This window comes from Gavia stellata, unplaced genomic scaffold, assembly GCF_030936135.1.
Source record: "Gavia stellata isolate bGavSte3 unplaced genomic scaffold, bGavSte3.hap2 HAP2_SCAFFOLD_34, whole genome shotgun sequence".
NCBI classification, from domain to species: domain Eukaryota; kingdom Metazoa; phylum Chordata; class Aves; order Gaviiformes; family Gaviidae; genus Gavia; species Gavia stellata.
The window spans coordinates 4,871,644-4,888,980 of record NW_026776320.1 but is presented as its reverse complement, the minus strand read 5'-3'; positions in this window follow the sequence as shown (position 1 = coordinate 4,888,980).

Below are 17,337 nucleotides of genomic sequence, written 5' to 3'. Positions count from 1 at the left end.
GGGATAGTGTTGCATCTTGATGAATGTGTGTGAAGTATGCTTACTAAGTACGTGTATACAGCTGTAGAGCTATGAAATGGGACCTGAAAATCACAATACACTTAAATGAATGTAGGTCATAATGCAAAACCTTTGTGTGCTTTGCTGTCTGAACTGTTGTACTGATCTGACCTGGAGTACTCCCCTCCAGTGTCCTCTCTCTTAAGCCCCTGTCCAGTGGCCACTGTCAGAAGAAATTGGCAGAAATGGTAATTGGCAGAAGTTCCATCTGCGACAGAGTGCGCCTGACAGCCCTTTTGGGGCTAGAAAGGCCCGGCAAGAGCAACTTCTTGTCTGGGTCTCACCCGCAAATGTTTCTGCCTTAGTAAGGCTGCGTGGAAGTACATTCCACAGCTTCATTATGCACTTGTGTGAGAAACACTTTGATGACCCAGGCAGCAGCTGTGAAGCAGTGGATATCTTCTGGAACTTCCTGTTGCAGGAGAAATGGCAAATTGTCCCTCGCTAGTTACCATTTAGGTAATTTCTTTTTGTAATAGATGGTTGTCATAGCCTTTCTTTCCTATTGTGCCCTCCCCTTCATGTTTCCTCTTGCTGGATGGAAGCCATTCTGTACTGGCGAGCATCCTGCTGCCCCTCTCTCTCCTCTTGCCTTCTGAGACTGACTGAAGGAGCCCTCCATACAGACACTCTGTTGTTGTGAAGGATGACAAAATGCTGGGTTTTCCTTCTTTCCATAGTCCTGAAACCGTATTTGCCTTTTTGGTCAATACCGAGTATTAAGCTGACATTTACAAAGTTTCTTCTGCAGTGTTTTCCACACAATCCTGATGGTGAGTTGTAAACAAGCTGTGCACATACAGGGTTTCCCCACCTGGTGTGTTATTTTGCATTTGTTAATACTGAGTTTCATCTGCTCGTTTACCTGGTCACTTAGTCCTGAGGGCCTCCTGCAGCTCTTCAGTCACTTCTAGACTTGAATGTTCCTGAGTAGCTTCATAGGTAACACAAACGTCATCATTCTTTTGTTGGCTTGCTTTTCCAGATCTTGGAGCAACTTCAGTTGTAGTCAGATGCAGCAAATCTCTTTCTGCTGTTAAAATTTATTGTTTCTTCCACTTTTTTTCCCCTCAGTCATTTATTAAACCATGACTAGCAAGTCAAGCACTGAGAACTTCTACATGTTAGTACACTCTGTTGAGTAGATGAGTCATGTTCTTGTGTGTGTGAGCCCAGTAGTCAAATAGACCCGGGAGGCAGGATTCTCTCTGCAGTAGCTGTGACTTCTCCCATTGTATAATCACCATTTGTCTGTTCATCTACCAAACTTAGTATTGGCTTAAAGCTATAGATGATAGGGTTGAACTTTCTCATTTGTTGTTCCCAGACCAAATCTCTTTCCACAGACAAATATATAATTTTTGATTCCTCAGCTTCAGAAACCGGTCTAAATTAAGGGTTTATGTCATGGTTAGCACGCCACAGTTCCACATTTGGATTCTTTAGAAGCATCTGGACCAATACCACCAGGCTTTGGCCTTTCATTCTTTCATGGAAATACTCATAAACTGAACACTATCTTAGCTATGACGACAGTCTCTCAGACTCATTTATTTTAAAAAGATTAAATTTTACTGGTTTGACAATATAGAAGTAAAAAATTAAAGATTTAGGGGTTTTTTTTCTGCTATAGCTTTATCTTACATTACTTTAAGATGTGCTCTGCTATGCAATTACTTATTCTCCTGGACAGAGACTGACGCCACTTTAAACATTTACCTACCTTTTGATATGTCTGTTTGTATCTATCTCATTCTGAGTTTAAAAATTGATTTGACTTTTGGTGTCACCTGAATACTTAGGATGCATTCATTACAGTACTCTATGGTGCTTAGTCCAGCTTATTAAATAAAAACACACACTGTCAGAGGCACTGACAACACACTGTCAGATTTTTTCCGCTACGATGGAAGTGTCACCTTTCAGAAATACAGTTCAACAGTACTTGCCTATCCAGATACTTATTTTTCCAGAACAAGTTTCTTCCTACGAAACAGCACTTTACAATGTAGACTAAGCTAAGAATGGTGTGGTATTGTGTGGATCTTTGTGCAATATAGCTGTTTGGTGACTACTGTGTGATTTGCAAAGCTTCATGCAGGTGTGAATCATGTAGACACTTTTTAGATGTCTAAAGCTTGAACAAAAAGGCCTTGTTTAAAAACATTCTGACATTAAAAAGGCAAATTAGGAAAATATGTCAGGAGACAAATTGGCTACTCCATCTAGTGAATTGGCTAAATTACAACGGCCTTTGCAATCTTCCCTATTGGCTTTAGAAACTAACCAGTGGCTGTTGTCAAACATATTACCAAAATGGGAAAAGGTCAATGTGGAAGACCATGAATTTCGTTGTAGATGCACTCGGTGTGGCCCAAGATAACCTGTCTTTGGTTCTCAGTTGTATCCAGGCTCAACTGTGGGCGCAATCAGTGGCCGCTTCAATCATAAGAGAGGGTGAAGAAGGCAATCTCCCCACCGAGATTCGGAAAATAATTTGAGATAGTGCCACTGATTTAGAGAAAAAACTCCAGTCCTGGTGGAATTTGGTAAACTTTACCCACGATCCCATCACAAGTACAGCCACAACTTTTGTATTAACTAGACATAATGCTTCAATATATTCCATCTACCCTGTTATTGCATTAGGATTGAATCACAATGGAACCATACTCTATCCATTTGAACATAGAGTATGGGCCCAAGAAGTGGGACAGAAATGGCAAACTGTGGATTTGGATTCTTGTATTGTACGAGAACAACAAGGGTTCATCTGTGAAGGTAATGCAATCAGAGGTCAGGATATCTGTTTAGATACTGAACAAAATCATTTTGAGTCATTTTGAAACTCGCCCTGACGAAAACCCTGAAACACTGCTTATATAGATGTATGGGTAACGGCTGTGTATGTTTGAGAACAGCTTGTGATTTTATATCCGTAGATGATGTAGTTATACATACTAGGAATCACTCCAATTTTTGTGTTTGCAATTTCACTGAAATCACGGGATGTGATTTTTCTTACTTGGCTCCAGTCACATCTCACCAGCTCTTGCAATCGAATTATACATTAACTCAGGAACTGTTGCCTGCACCCATTGGAATGAATCTCACTTTAGTGAAACAATTGCTACAACAACCAGGATTTAATCAAAATTTTGAAAAAGGTCAAGGGAAACAGACACAGAACTTTAATAACTGTTCATCACAATGTGGAAGAAATACACTGTGTTTTAGAGAGGGTGGAAAAGGTGCAGAACATAAATGGTGGGACACTCTTTTCGGATGGTCACCTACTGCTACAGGCATCCTAAATGAGTTATGCCACCCCATCGTTATTCTCCTGATACTGATTTTGATCAGTCTTGTTTTCTCAGTAATACTACATATCATAAATTGGAGGATGATGACTCAATTAACTCGTTTGGCATCTATACTTGATGCACATAATCTGCTTAACTGATTAAAATGAAAGTATTGAAATAATTTTCAAAACTTTCACAGGGGGGAACTTTTGTAAATACTCTGATTTTTAAAAAAAATAATCAAGAATTAATCATATAGAAAGGTTAAATTTGATTAATCAATAAAATAATAAAATACAAATGCATATGTTAGGATTGTTCCGTTAGAAACAATAACCATAGGAACCTCACCAGGGAGTCGCTGTTCCATACTAAGGAACTAACAGTAATGAGATGGAACGATGAAGAACTGAATAGAAAAGTCTGGTTTGAGTCCCGTGACAATGTGACCTGATATGCACCAATGATGCTGCTTGGAAAATTCCTTACCTTTCCCATCTTGATTCAAATATCAAGAATGCCAATCAATAGATATTAATAGAAGTAACCATTGATTATTTTAAGGATGGATATCGATAGAATAGTATAATCCAGAGAGCGATTAATAAAAATTAAATTTTATATATTCTGTATGAAGGTAACGAGGTATGACTTATGTGTGATTTCATCATAAACTAACTGCTGAACAATGTAGCACTGTGAATAGGCAGGATTTGCTTGTCAAGAGAATGATAAGTTGTAGACCTGGTCAGGAAACCGAGGAAAACTTAAGAAGATTCCAAGAATGGAATTTTGCAACCAACCTGAGCAAAGATGGCGTTCAACTGAAGGACACCATGAGGAAGACTATGGACGACCACCAGAGGACCTTAGACGACCACCTGTGTACCTGAAGGCCCATGCCTCACGAGCTTTTACATATATTAACGAGTTCTCGGAAATCGTATGAATATGTTAATTGTTTCCTGGAAATATGATGAATATGTATACTTTGATTGTGTATAACTTTTGTAGCAGAGAAACTAGGCACGCACACGTGGTGGAGTGATCCCCTGTGCGTCCAGCGCTGCAATAAAGAAGTGCCTGCTCACCCACATGCAGTGTATACATGAGTTTTTATATTACAGATTTGTAACAAACTGGTATTATTTTTCAGCTCACTATGAAAGGGAAGAAAGATTTTTTGCCACAATACTTCCTTGCAGATAAGGATAACCTGAATGAAAATATTTTTATTTGCTCAACATGACCTTTTGTTTTGAATCAGAACAACAATAAGCTCTGTTGCTGAGAAATGGGGCTTCTGGGGCTAGAAGCCAAATTCTCGTACAGATTCCCCTGGGCTGACCCCACCACTGCTGAGTACAACACGTCACCTCTGGGAGGTGGATGCACTTACACATACAGCAACAGCTCTGCAGAAGCTGGGTTTAAGAGCCCTTACTCCCGCCTTCTCTCTACCCCACGCACCTCCCTCCACCACACTGACACAGCCATTGCAACGCCACACAGGGAACCCGAACGGGGAACCGACCTGGTGGAAACAAGAACCTGAAAGAAGCTGCACGTTCTTCCTCAGCATGTCACGTACTTGAGACTGCTTCTGAACATAGGCTTAATTACAGCAAAAACCTTTCAACTGACAGAAATTGGGTCCTACCACACCAGCTCAGGTAGGTTCCCGAGACTGTCATCGTGGTGGCTGCCGCAATACAAGATGAACACTCATACATGTCGTTAGCCATTGGATTTTCAGGTGCTTCTCCCAGGATCAATAGCATAAAACTCAAAAATTGTTCCAGAGCAAAGGTGCACATATTTTTTGAGAAGATTACTTTGATCTAAACCATTTACTGAGCTCACTGCAAATGCAATGCTCAGCGCTCCCACTTATTTGAGTCTGTATCCAAACAAATGCTTTTAAAGTACACAGAAAGATAGGGAAAAATATGGGAGAAGCATTTGTTTGAGGTCTACCCTACGTGAAGTCTAATGTGCAAGGAAGGTAAGACTGTTTGTGTTTTTTTTTTTTAAAGACCGGCATACCTCTGCTGCTCCTGAGGCAAAGGAGATTGTCAGAAAACAGCTGCCAAAACACAGTGCAATGACCGGAATAGGAACAGGAGGAACTCAAAATGACAGGAAGCAGAATGTGCAAGACAATCTGAAACGGCGGAAGGTGCCCAAGTTAGTAAGTTCCTCAGAAACTTGTTGTCTAGGTGCAGAAAAACTAAAAAAGATCTATCCTGAGAAAGAGATATGTAGAGATATGAATCAAAGGGGTATATTTGTAGAAGATCAAAGAGGAGTACTATCTTGTTCTTGTCTGTTTGCCATTTGCATGAAGGGATACTGGGGTTTGGACACGGAATTTTCCCTGCAAACAAGACCTTGACTGAATTTCTCCGTCCTTCTGGCAGATCCAGGTAGCTGTTTCAGGAGCACAGCGGCAGAGGGAGGGGGAAGAGGAAAAGGAGAGGAATGCTTTTTAAGGGTAACCACATCGTAGCTGTCAAGTTTTTAGAAGGTAATGTGCATGGTGACTGCATAAACTGCCATATGATCCATCCAGCTGTGCCAAATGCGAGGTAATAGGTAAAAAAACTCTCACGCACTCCCCAGATTTGCTGCCAACCTTGACCAACCTTGACTGTATACCTTTTATGACTCATGATGCCCCAAATATGTCTCAATTTCTGATGATTTTTTGGGGGCAGGATCTTAGAGACACGTTGCTGAGCAAAAGAGTTGCTGCTCATAAGGTATTTTATAAACCCAGTAGAATAGCATGGGAAAGACCCCAACAGTAGTAGGTGATATATTATGCTTCTGAAAAAGTAGTTTTTTCCTCTTGATGATGTTTGAAAAATCCACATATCACTTTTCTCACTGAACGTAGCCGAAGCCAATACTGTCAGAGCAGGAGCGGGGAGTGGGGGAAGGACAGAGACAGAGAGAGAAAGTCTGATCAGTGTGTGCTGGTCCACAACAGAAGAAGGAACCAACTACTAAATAGTTCTCCTAGTTTCAAGAAGGATTAGGTCTTACTGGAAAAACCTCACAAATGGGTGAAGCATTGCCACCAAACCAGAATTCTCCTCTTTGATTCACAATGAGCACAGGAGGTTGTGAAGAAAGCAGTGAAACACAGAAAGTGCTGTCGATTGACTTTAAAAACCCTCCCACGAATGGGACAATAATAGTACTTTATAAGCTTGGTCATAGTAATAATTTTTGAAGAGGGTACTGAACAGCATGGGTCAAAAGAAGGATGGGAAAGGACAGTCCAGTTAGGAGACATGTTCTCAGCTGTCTCTCAGACCCCCAGATAGATACGAGGCTAGCAAGACATGCGACAAACACTGAAAGTATCCTGAAAAAGGCAGGTTTTAAAAAGCGTTAAACTGAAAAGATGAAACCAAAAGAAAACCAAACCGAAAAACCAAAACCACACTCCCCAAACCAGAGCAATTGCACACGATGGAGGTGCTCCCACCGCATACAGAGAAATCTAAGCTACTCATCTCAACACAATTTATGAAACATTCTCATAATCAAGCAATACAGGAAATTCCTTCCACGAACGGGGAAGACAGTCTAAGCTCTCAGTAACTATGGTATTGGCAGATTCACGTCCCACCAAGCCAACTCATGCCAAAACAAACAAACAAATCCAAAACAAAAAACACCACATGGAAAACAAACCAAGACATTCCCAAGCACCCCAGTCTTCCATGTTCCCCTCACTGCACTTCTATGAAACATCTCACAAATCAAAGAAAGTTAGCAGAATAATGCTCTTCATCTAGTACAGAATATTTCTTTAACTTTTTTAACAGTATATGAAGATGTCCAAGACTTAAAAGCATTACATTTTGAACTACACAGTGCCTAAAGAGCACAGAAATAAGAAAACTCTCTTTCTAGAGTAATTTCTACGCTGCAAAGCTAGGAACCAATTTTTTTAGCAGTGCAGTAAATGTCGAGAATGTATCAGACTGTAAACGTTGCCAAATGCCACTGAAAACACTTAGGACACCACTTTCTGTTATTGCTATTCAGTGTATATTCATTCTGTCACATAATTACCATCTGGAGAATTCAGAGACTTACATTTATATAATTTCATAGTCTTTCATGCGACTATTTAAAGGAACCACCAGACAAAAATACAAAGAGACTGTCTCTTCTATTTTTAATCACTTTCAAAAAAATTAACAAGTTATGCTTTGCAAGGCAGTTAAATAAAGAAATTAGAATGAGTGCCTAATACTGAGCCCCTTCTATACAAATGATTCAACTAAACATGAGTACGGGTGAAATGCTTTCAGTACTGCACATACTAAGAATTCCTTCCTACATTACAGAAACACACATCTAGACTCATCCTTACACTGAATGGCTTTTACACAGATGAAAACACCAGTACAACAACAGGGCACAACATGAGCTTTGAAAAAGGAAAACAAAGACAAAACTAACACTGACAAAGAAAGGTATAAGATGAAAAATACCAGGTTAGATCTTGCAGTGTAGTATTTTTCTTCTGAATTGTCCAAAAATCACTCCTGCCAGGCTGTTTGTTAGACAGAGATCAAGACACTCAAATTATTTACATTGTGACTGAAAGCCAGGTAGACACAAAGGGAAAGTTTCTTGCTAAAACAAAAGTTGTTAGTTGAAACTCAAACCATGTTAAGCCAGTTCTGGGGATGGAGGTAAAACACAGCGAAGGGTACGGTCACATTACCAGACACTACCGAGTCACACCAAAAGAATGGATTATTGTTCACCACCTGAGCTGTGGCAATGAGCGACAAACTGCCTCAGTTAGAGGCAAGTATGTGCCAGTTCCACATCTCCAGGCACCACCACCAGTAACTCCTCATGCTGCAGCGGTCCACTCCTTTGGCTTATAAACATCAAATTTAAGCATGCTTTAGGGAGACAGAAGCAAAAGGGTCAGAAGAACTGCTGTAAGGAAAAGGGATCCACACTGTTAGTGCTGGAGGAACAGACAGGCACCTCTTGCTCCCGCTTGCATTTAAAAGAGCGTGTAGGTTGTTACAAACTTCTCCCTCAGCCTGCTTTGTGCTAAGGCTCTTTGCTGGAGCAGCTATTCTGTGAACAGAGCTCTAGTTCGCATTTGACATGCCACTTTAAATTGTCCATCGGTTCTATATCTAATGACAAAATACAGTTTTTCTTTGGTCTCTAGACCCAACATCATCATTTTCAAAATCATTGCTCTGTTTTATCTGGAAAGGACAGATCAGGACTGCATGCTTCATTCTGATAGGAGCAGTGGACCAGTTAATTGCCCTCTTCAGAAAGATCCAAACAAGCAATCAGGGATCTTCCCTACAGGCAGGGAGATGAGGCAAGTTCTTTGGACAGGTTTCAAATACCCAAACTCCAACAGGAGCAGACCATACTAAGAGATTTCCTTATCAGCAGAATTAATCTGGATCCTTCAAGTCCCTTCTTGGAGCAGCAAGGGCTTCTGCCATTCCAAAGTGCAAAGGCCCTGATTGCTAACCCACAAGGTAGGAAAAGGCTCTGCTCCTCCCTCCCAACAACACCGGACAAAGAAGTGCTCTCCAAAGTGGTGCTTTAGTCCCTGCAGAAAATCCCTCTCCCCGGTTTAGCAACTCAGGTTCCTAAGGTGCAAGGAAAACACGTCTCTGCCCCATGAAGCTGTCCGCTAACTGGTTTGGTTTGGTCAGTAACTGATAAAGCAAGAAAGAAACAGAAAAAGTATTTTTAAAACTTCAGCTTCTCCCTTAACATCTCTTTGCAATTATGATTCTGTGTCTGTAGAAATAAATGACATTCTTAAGGAGCCAAGCATTATAATTTGAACTATACGATGCTACCAATTGTATTTTCTTTATAATCCAGACAATGCAACAGGGGAGCAAAGCCAGGATAACTTGGAATCAGTTCAAAAATCTTTTGGAGTTTACGGTGATGAGTTTATGGTGAAACACTGACTTCATTACCATGTTTAAGAAACACTTGTATAACCAGGGCTCTGAAATGATGTTGGTATGCAGTCATGTCAAGGTCTAAATAACGTATCTGAAACAACTGCCTAAGTCCTACGTGAGATGTGGTAAGCTATTCTCCCCTGTCTCCAACGGGCACTAGAACCTGCAGACTACCTGTCCAGCCATTGCTGAGGAAGAGCAAGGTCACGTACAAACTCATACACCCAGAGCCAGCTGACCCACTACCAAAGGACAAGGCACCAGGAAGGAGATTTTAGTACAACGACAGAGCAGTACAAGGAAACCTACGCCAGAAATCCCACTCACGTGTAGTTTGTAGCCTTCAGAAGAGGAATTACATTCCCAGCTACACACCCTTCCCAAAACCAACTCAGAGCAAAGCCAATGTCCCTCCCACCTATGCACTAAGCCAACTTTTTCACCTCAACACCTGCCTTAGAAAAACAAAGAGAACACAGAAGTCTGCAGTAAGGAAGCAAAGGAGTGTCTTTTTTATCCAGGAATGTGAAGAAACTGCCCAAGTGCACAAGTGTGGAAAGCAACAGTCTCCACAGAAGAGAGGAAGCTGCTGCAATCGTGTGCGTGAGGCAGCACAGACACCTTTTCCCTCACTGCTTGAGTTCTCACACCCCTTGTACTGACAGGTCCGTAGGATGAAAACATTGGCAACACACCTTCACAGAATACATCAACTGCCAGACTCGGCGTGGCTCAAGTGTCGATACAAGCACAAGGGAGAGAAACATTTGAATATGCACATGCATTCTACAATTAAAAAAATAACTCTATAATTAAAGGGAATGATATACTTGGCAATGAGGTAAAAAGCATAGGGGAAACCCACAAGACCAAGGGCTGTTGCTTAGCACATACATCACACCTGGCAGAGCCCACAAATAAGGGGTCTTGCTGCATATAGTGCAATGGCACCAAAAGATCCAGGACCAATATGTTACTTGTCAGAAAAATCACTACCAACTTCAGTAGCATTAAGGAGGTATGCTACACATCTTGGATTTCTCCTCCTCCACAGACATTTGCAGGGAATAATGTGCAGAGCATAGCCCACGCTGCTTGTAACTCACAAACTCACGATGTGGCTCCGTCTCTTCCCTCAAGGGTGGACCAAATTTTACTTGACCAACTACAGAGGAGAAAAGGAAAACAAGAATCGAAGTTGGACTGTAATTAGACCCAATTCAGCTCCAAAGGCTAACCAAAAAGGCAAATCCAGTTTAATGAGTGCATCACAGCCCCACTGATGGAAACTTCTGACACAGGCACACCCCCAACTTGTGCCTGCTGGAAACTAAGGGGCACAGAAAGTACTCTTCTGTCACAAAGGCAGCACGATCGCCACTTGCCCCACCCGCTCATTAGGAAGGATGAGGAAAACCATTCAGCCAACAAGGCTGTCAAGTGCCCTCTTTAGAGCACCAATACAGATGTAATTTAGAGAAAACACGTTCTTTGGGGCGATTCAATAGCACTAAAGAGCCGTGAATGAAGTTTGGAGAGAGCTTATCGCATCTTCTAGGAAAGCTCTTTGGCAGACGCTCTTTAACACTCCTTCCCACAATTTTAGCTTCAGAAAAGACAACTAAAGCTCCAAGGATTGCTCTGATTTAATTCAAGCAAAAGAATGACCACAGTTTGGGGGATGGAGTCTGCTTTTAATGGCCAGCGATCAACCACCTCCTTTCCTGGTTTCTAAAGGACTGTTTCAGTTCAAAAGCAAAAACCACAACAAGAGACTAATTTAAGGCAGAAAAATCTTCCTCTGCCATTCTGCTACCTAGCACAATCTGGCATCACTCCGAATATCCCTGCTGCAGTGGCGTATGAAGCGATACCAAACAGCTCTCAGAAGAGCTCAGGTTGCGTCCTGTTCAGTTAAGATGAAGCAATAGTGAGATTTGCTGAAGTGCTGACAAAAGGGGCATTCAAATGTTTTACACTAATGTTTCTTTTGCATAGTCATCTAGAAACTATATCCGTAAGTGAAACAGCGTAAGTTTTTCTTTTCCTGAATATCACTAAAACTGTTTCTATATACGTCAGCTATGCAGAATACGAGTTGAAATAAGTGAATATCAATGATTATTTTAAGAATAGTTAATGTTGTCATAGTACACATGCTTACAGTTTATTTCAGAGCGTGTCTTTTCTCCTCTCCCATTTCTAATTGTCAAATGAATCCTATGAGGCACTACCAGAGGCTAGAAGTGAACAATAAAATACTTCAATTCCAAAATATATTCACTTTAAAGCCAGTATTGTGTACCTGGGTTTTAGCAGGTTTCTTTAGCATAATAGCAACAAAGACAGACAGAAATCAAGCGGAAGCTAAAAATAAAGATTGCATGTACTTTTTAGTACATGAAAGTTAGAATTATTTGGAGACATTTTATCTGTAGAGTGTCTTTAACTTCAAGACAAGGGTTTTTAAAACACTGGATTTGAGCAAGTAAAGACAATGCTGGCCGGCATTTGTCTTTGCTCAGATAACATTTCCTTTTTGGCCTCTCAGTTTAACGGTATTGATAGTTGGAAAGTCTTCACTAACATACAGTTAAGTATGAAGACAGGATGCAGTAACAGAATATCTGTTTTCTCTTGTTTATGAAACACTTCAGTCCTGCACCGCTTATCACCTTCCATAAGCGTGCTGTTTCTTCCCAGCTGTTAAAGCAGAAAGTCAGAAACTTTGTCTTTGACAAAACCTGTAGGTGAAATGGAGTTTCAGAGTATTCCAAGAGAGAAAATAGAATCTGCAAGAAACACATACCAAACTGCTTGACAAAAACAACTACAGGATCGTTCTCTCCTTCTCATAAGAAAGCAAATGAGGAACAAAAGAACAAGTTCTGCAGAGGTAGAACACGATTTTTATGAATGCTTGCTTTGCAGATGAATGGAAACATAATTCCACAAAGAAACAGAAAGCAGAATGCACGCCAGAACTCGGGACTGGAGAAGCAGTCCACACAACTGCTGCAAAATTGTTGAAGGACAACCGCAAACAAAATTTTAAAGTGTTTTCATCTCTTTCTCTTTGAGTGTCTCTCCCCCAAATATAATGAGTTTTGCTAAGGGCCTGGACGTGTGACAGAGCAGCACAACCAAAAGTAAAAGCAACCCTTGAGCCTGTTCCCAGATCACAAAACATTCTGTGGCTCAAGAAATCATAAGCATTTAGTTTTGTCGGCAAACGAAAACTTAATCTGAGTCTGTGATTAAAATGTATTCCCACCTCAGGATCATCGTCATCAAAATCACGGTAAGTGGAATGCTCAGAATTATTCATTTTATCCAAAAGTTCAATAGCAAGACTTGGATTTAATGGCTGGGTAACAAAAAGGATGCTGAAAGACAGAAGGAAAAACACAGATTAAAATTCCAACCACTCATATTAAGCATATTTTAATTTTAGAACTTAAAAAAAATCCCATACATAAATTTATACCTGTAGTAACTTTTCAGCTGTCGGTCCTTTTTTAGGATTTTTTCCTAAGTACCATTTTCACAGAATGATGGAAACTATTGGACCTGCAAAAGGAAGTGGTAAACATGAGAATCAATTGCCCAGTGAACTACATGATCATTATCTACTGAAACAGAAAAGTACTTGCCATTTCATTTTGTCCTTTAATTCAGGAGGCTGGAAGTTGCTTTCCATCATTAGCAGAAGCGCTCTAAAAAATCCAACAGTATTTCTGTGGGTTACATGGCAGTACACATCTGACATGAATTTTGAATACATTGTTTAGTTGGCAGGAAGAAGTCCATCCGTTTAAGAGATGCTACCAGGACAACATGATGCATTTATGCAGCAAAAGGAGTTGTCACAATTTCTATCACGTACATCCAGAACACTTACAACCCACTACCCTTGCAGTACCCCCAAACACCACAAGCACCCATGTAGCCACTACTCCAGGTGGATGATTTGGGGAGCTGTACTTACACACCGCGCTTTAACCCCTTGCTAACCTCACTGGATGTAGGTCAAACATTGGATGGAGACTGAAGCTCAGCAAGCTCTATAGCAGTTATTCCAGATGCCCACAGATCACAGAGGTGGTTATAGACACCTTTTCTTCCTACTGCAGCAACTTCTGGCACCATCCTAAAGGGTAAAAGACATTTTTAGATAAAATTCTCGCCCCAAATCAAACATTCTTCTGTACGCAGCAGTTTACTACTCTTTTTCCTAAAGCTCTCAACCTGTAAGCTCACAGCATATACACTTACAGATGTGGATATAGACACATGCGTGCATGTGTGCGCGTGTGTGTGTAAAAAGTTACGTAATGTATCCATGAAGTTCTCCTCAATCACATTCTAGTAACTAACAGGCAGTTTCCAAAACAGCTATTTAGGCTGTGGGACAACAGGAGGAAAATGTGTGCTCTAGGTTTGTCCACGCTAGCAACACCCACCTCTGCTGGCATCCACACCTCTGGCATGAAGTGCAGAATGGTTTGCCTTGCTGTGCCACCAAAGACCAATTTCTTCACACTGTTTCAAAGGTGGCAGCAGAGCCAAAGGGGCTTTGTTCTGGTCTGCGGCTGATAGTTTATTTTGGTCCCAAATAAACCACATCCGATGTCAGCGATGGGTAGTGTGCCAATGTAGACAAGGGCTTAGGAAGAGCTACATCCTTTAAAGCCTGCCTGTAACATCGGGAAGTTTGGGGATGGCGGAGGTGGTTAAGGGGTAATAGAGTTATTCACAAGCTTGCAAATTATTACTCAAAACATAGTTGGAAGGCTCACAACTCACGTCCTTACCAGTCCATTCTCCCCCCGCCTCGGTTAAGTAACATGTTTCAGTTTGAATATACAGACTGTGCATTACTGGCATTATCAGAATCATTTCAAGCACAGTGTTTTGTATTTTTATGAAGGTGGTTTCTAAAGTAGATGTGAAATAACATCTTTACATGTGTTCTCTAGTTCTTTGTAACACCAGGCGTGCAGAAACATCACGGGCGTGGCCGCTGCCGCTGCGGGCGTGGCCGCCCCGGCGCCGCGCCCCTGGTGCCCGGGGGGAGCCTGGGGACGCGGCCGCCGGGTCGGGGTTTGTCGTCCCCTCCGCTGTTGCGCCCTGTGCTGCGGGGGGGCGGGGGGGGCGGTGGATTGGGGGGTGTTTGCCCCCCGCGGTGTGCGCCGGCAGCCTCGTCCCTGCCCGGCTGGGAGCGGCACCGGCGGCAGCCCGAGGTGCTGGGGCGGCGGGCAGGGCTGGCCCCTAGATCTTCAGACGGGGCTCGGTGCTGGCGGGGGAAGCGCATAAATAAAGTCGGTCTGGTCTGGCGGCGGGCTGGACGGTGAAAACCCACCCGAGAGGGGACGAGCGGGCGCTGGGCAGCCGGTGTCCGCGCCCGCCACTTGATGCTTCGCTGGGTTTCGGTTGCCGTTGGCTCTCCCGGCAGATACTCCGGCCTCGGAGCGCAGTGCCAGATGGCTGTGGGGTCATTAAATTACTGAAGAGCTGCACAGATCCACGGGCGGCTCTTTGTGCAGGAAATAAATAAACAAACAGATAATGTTCCGGACTGGAACTATTAGCCTAACGAAGTCAAGGCAGTTCCAGTGCTTAAATGTGGATTACACGGCGGGAAAGCCTGTTGTTTAACCAGTCTGACACTTAATTTCTTTTTTCTCCCTCCCCCACCCCCCCTTCTTGAAAAGCGAGCGAGCGAGCTGAGTTAAACATATGGATTCCTATTGTTAAGAAGTATGGTTGCTTTCGTTTCACTAGGTCCTTGAGTGGAATTAAGACTACTCCCCTCCTCTCCTTTCCTCCCCTGCAAGGCAGACATGACCTAAAGATGAACCGAGTTTGCCTAGTGGCGGTGTTCATTTCAGTTGAAAGGAATGTTGTCAGTGCTTTCATAAATGTTAATTGAGATTTGTTTGCAGCGTTAACCAGCGGAATGCCTCAAACCAGCTAGAATGTGCGATTCTAGAATAGAACGATTATTCTAGAGAGCTGGGCTTTTGTGACATACAGACATACAGCTGTGCAGTAAGTCTTGCTGGCTCACGTTTTCTGCACTTACACTTGTTTTTCCCTCTTTCTGTCATGAAGGTTACCATTAAGGGTATCGAAAGAGAGCTCATCTGCCCAGCATGCAAGGAATTATTTACCCATCCACTGATCCTTCCTTGCCAGCACAATGTCTGTCACAAATGTGTGAAAGAAATACTCTCTGCATTTGAAGACTCTTTCGCTGATGGAGGCTCTGAATCCTCTAATCAGAGTAGCCCTCAAATTCAAAGCTCTTCTTCCAGCATGGACAGGATTAGTAGATCAGGTACGTATCGGAATTTTTGCGTGTTTTCCTTATTTTATGTGTTCGACTGACTTGAGCCGAATTGCGTCTGCATTGGTAAAATGTCTTCCCGGTACTCCTGATGCAGTTAAAGAGATGACTTAGGGATAGTGCGAGTCTTGTTCATTCTGTGGCGAGAACAATGGGAATATTTTTAAGGACAGTGCACTCTATTTCATATATAATAGATCAGTCTTTGTGGCGTCCTGTAAATCTTTGTAACCATTGTATTTGTTTATTCCTGTATTTCAGTTACATTGAGACGCAGTAGCATCATGTTCAATAGCGTCGCTGTTGAGGTGTAGATTTCAGCAGTTTTATTGCCTGTCAGTGGTACTGTTGAGGTGGTTCTCTCAGGTTTCGGCCAGCCTAAATTGAGTAGTTCGACTTCCTTCTGAGCCTCTGCAGACTTTGCAAATGATGGTTTTGTCCTACCCAATTCATTACGCTTACAATAAATCATTTTCCATAGATGATGGTTATTGCACGGTTGCAGAATTGGGAGACAGATGACTGTAAGAAGACTGCGCTAACCGCCTCTTCCAGTGTGGTCTGCTCTGGAAGCTTTAAGGAGCACTCCTCATGCTCTTTGTGATGTCACACTAGAAAGATTCTTACAGCTGTTGTGTAATCCACAGATGAGTTGTTCTTTTACACAGATACATCGAAAGTACTTCTTGAAAGAAACCTCATCTTGGCTTTTAGGCTTCCTTCTGACGTAACTGTCCACTTTAAAACCGCAGTCCGCAGTGATCTGGAAGAGTCGCCCACAAGACAAACCCTAAAGCTGTGTCTTGTATTTCGTATGTTACTAACGTTCATCATCCCCTTCCCAGTTTTCAAAGCTCAAATATTTTATTTCACCCACTTCTTTTAAACAACTCTTGAGTTGTTAGTACTGGTACTCTTTCAGGATCAGTTTGATAAGCAAATGCTGTGTTTGCTGTAGCTTGGCAGGTTGAGGCTTGCATCATTTGAGGGAATCCCCAAACGAAATAGCTAGTTGTCTTCATTACAGTCCTGTTTTCTGGATATGGGGTGCACAGCCCCACAATCACTGTTTAGCTCTGCATACATTTCAGCTGCTTTCTCAGCTCTCTCTACCTGCAGCGTTATGTGAAGTTTGAACGAAGAGAGCCCACTGGTGACTGCCATCTCCCAAATCCAAGTCTAGTCCCTTTTTTCCTCAGTAAGCATGATGTTCTGTCACGGCATTGTATGCATGGACTGAAGCGGTCACCGGTTTCCGCTGCAGCTGTCCACTACGTGGTTTTACAACGTGGACATCAGGGCACCAGGTTGGGTGCCTAAGGAGTGGTGGGCGCACCGTGGGTGACCTGGCCTCCTTGTGAGAACTGTGGCTTGCCAAGCGTGGGAGTATCAGACAGGCTGTGCGTGGGGACCAGGCCCCCCATGCTGCTTTCAGCAGTGTAAGTAAGGAGGTAATCCTTAATCTTCCGTGGAAAGCTGCCCTCCAGCTTGCTCTCTGTCGGGCAGTAGAAACAGTGATCTAGCATGATGGGGTGCGCAGGCAGTGCTGTGGCACCGTCCACGCTGTGCACAGAGGAGGCAGAGCTCCCTTGGGAACCTGACATTTAGATGCTACTATTATGTGCGATTTCTG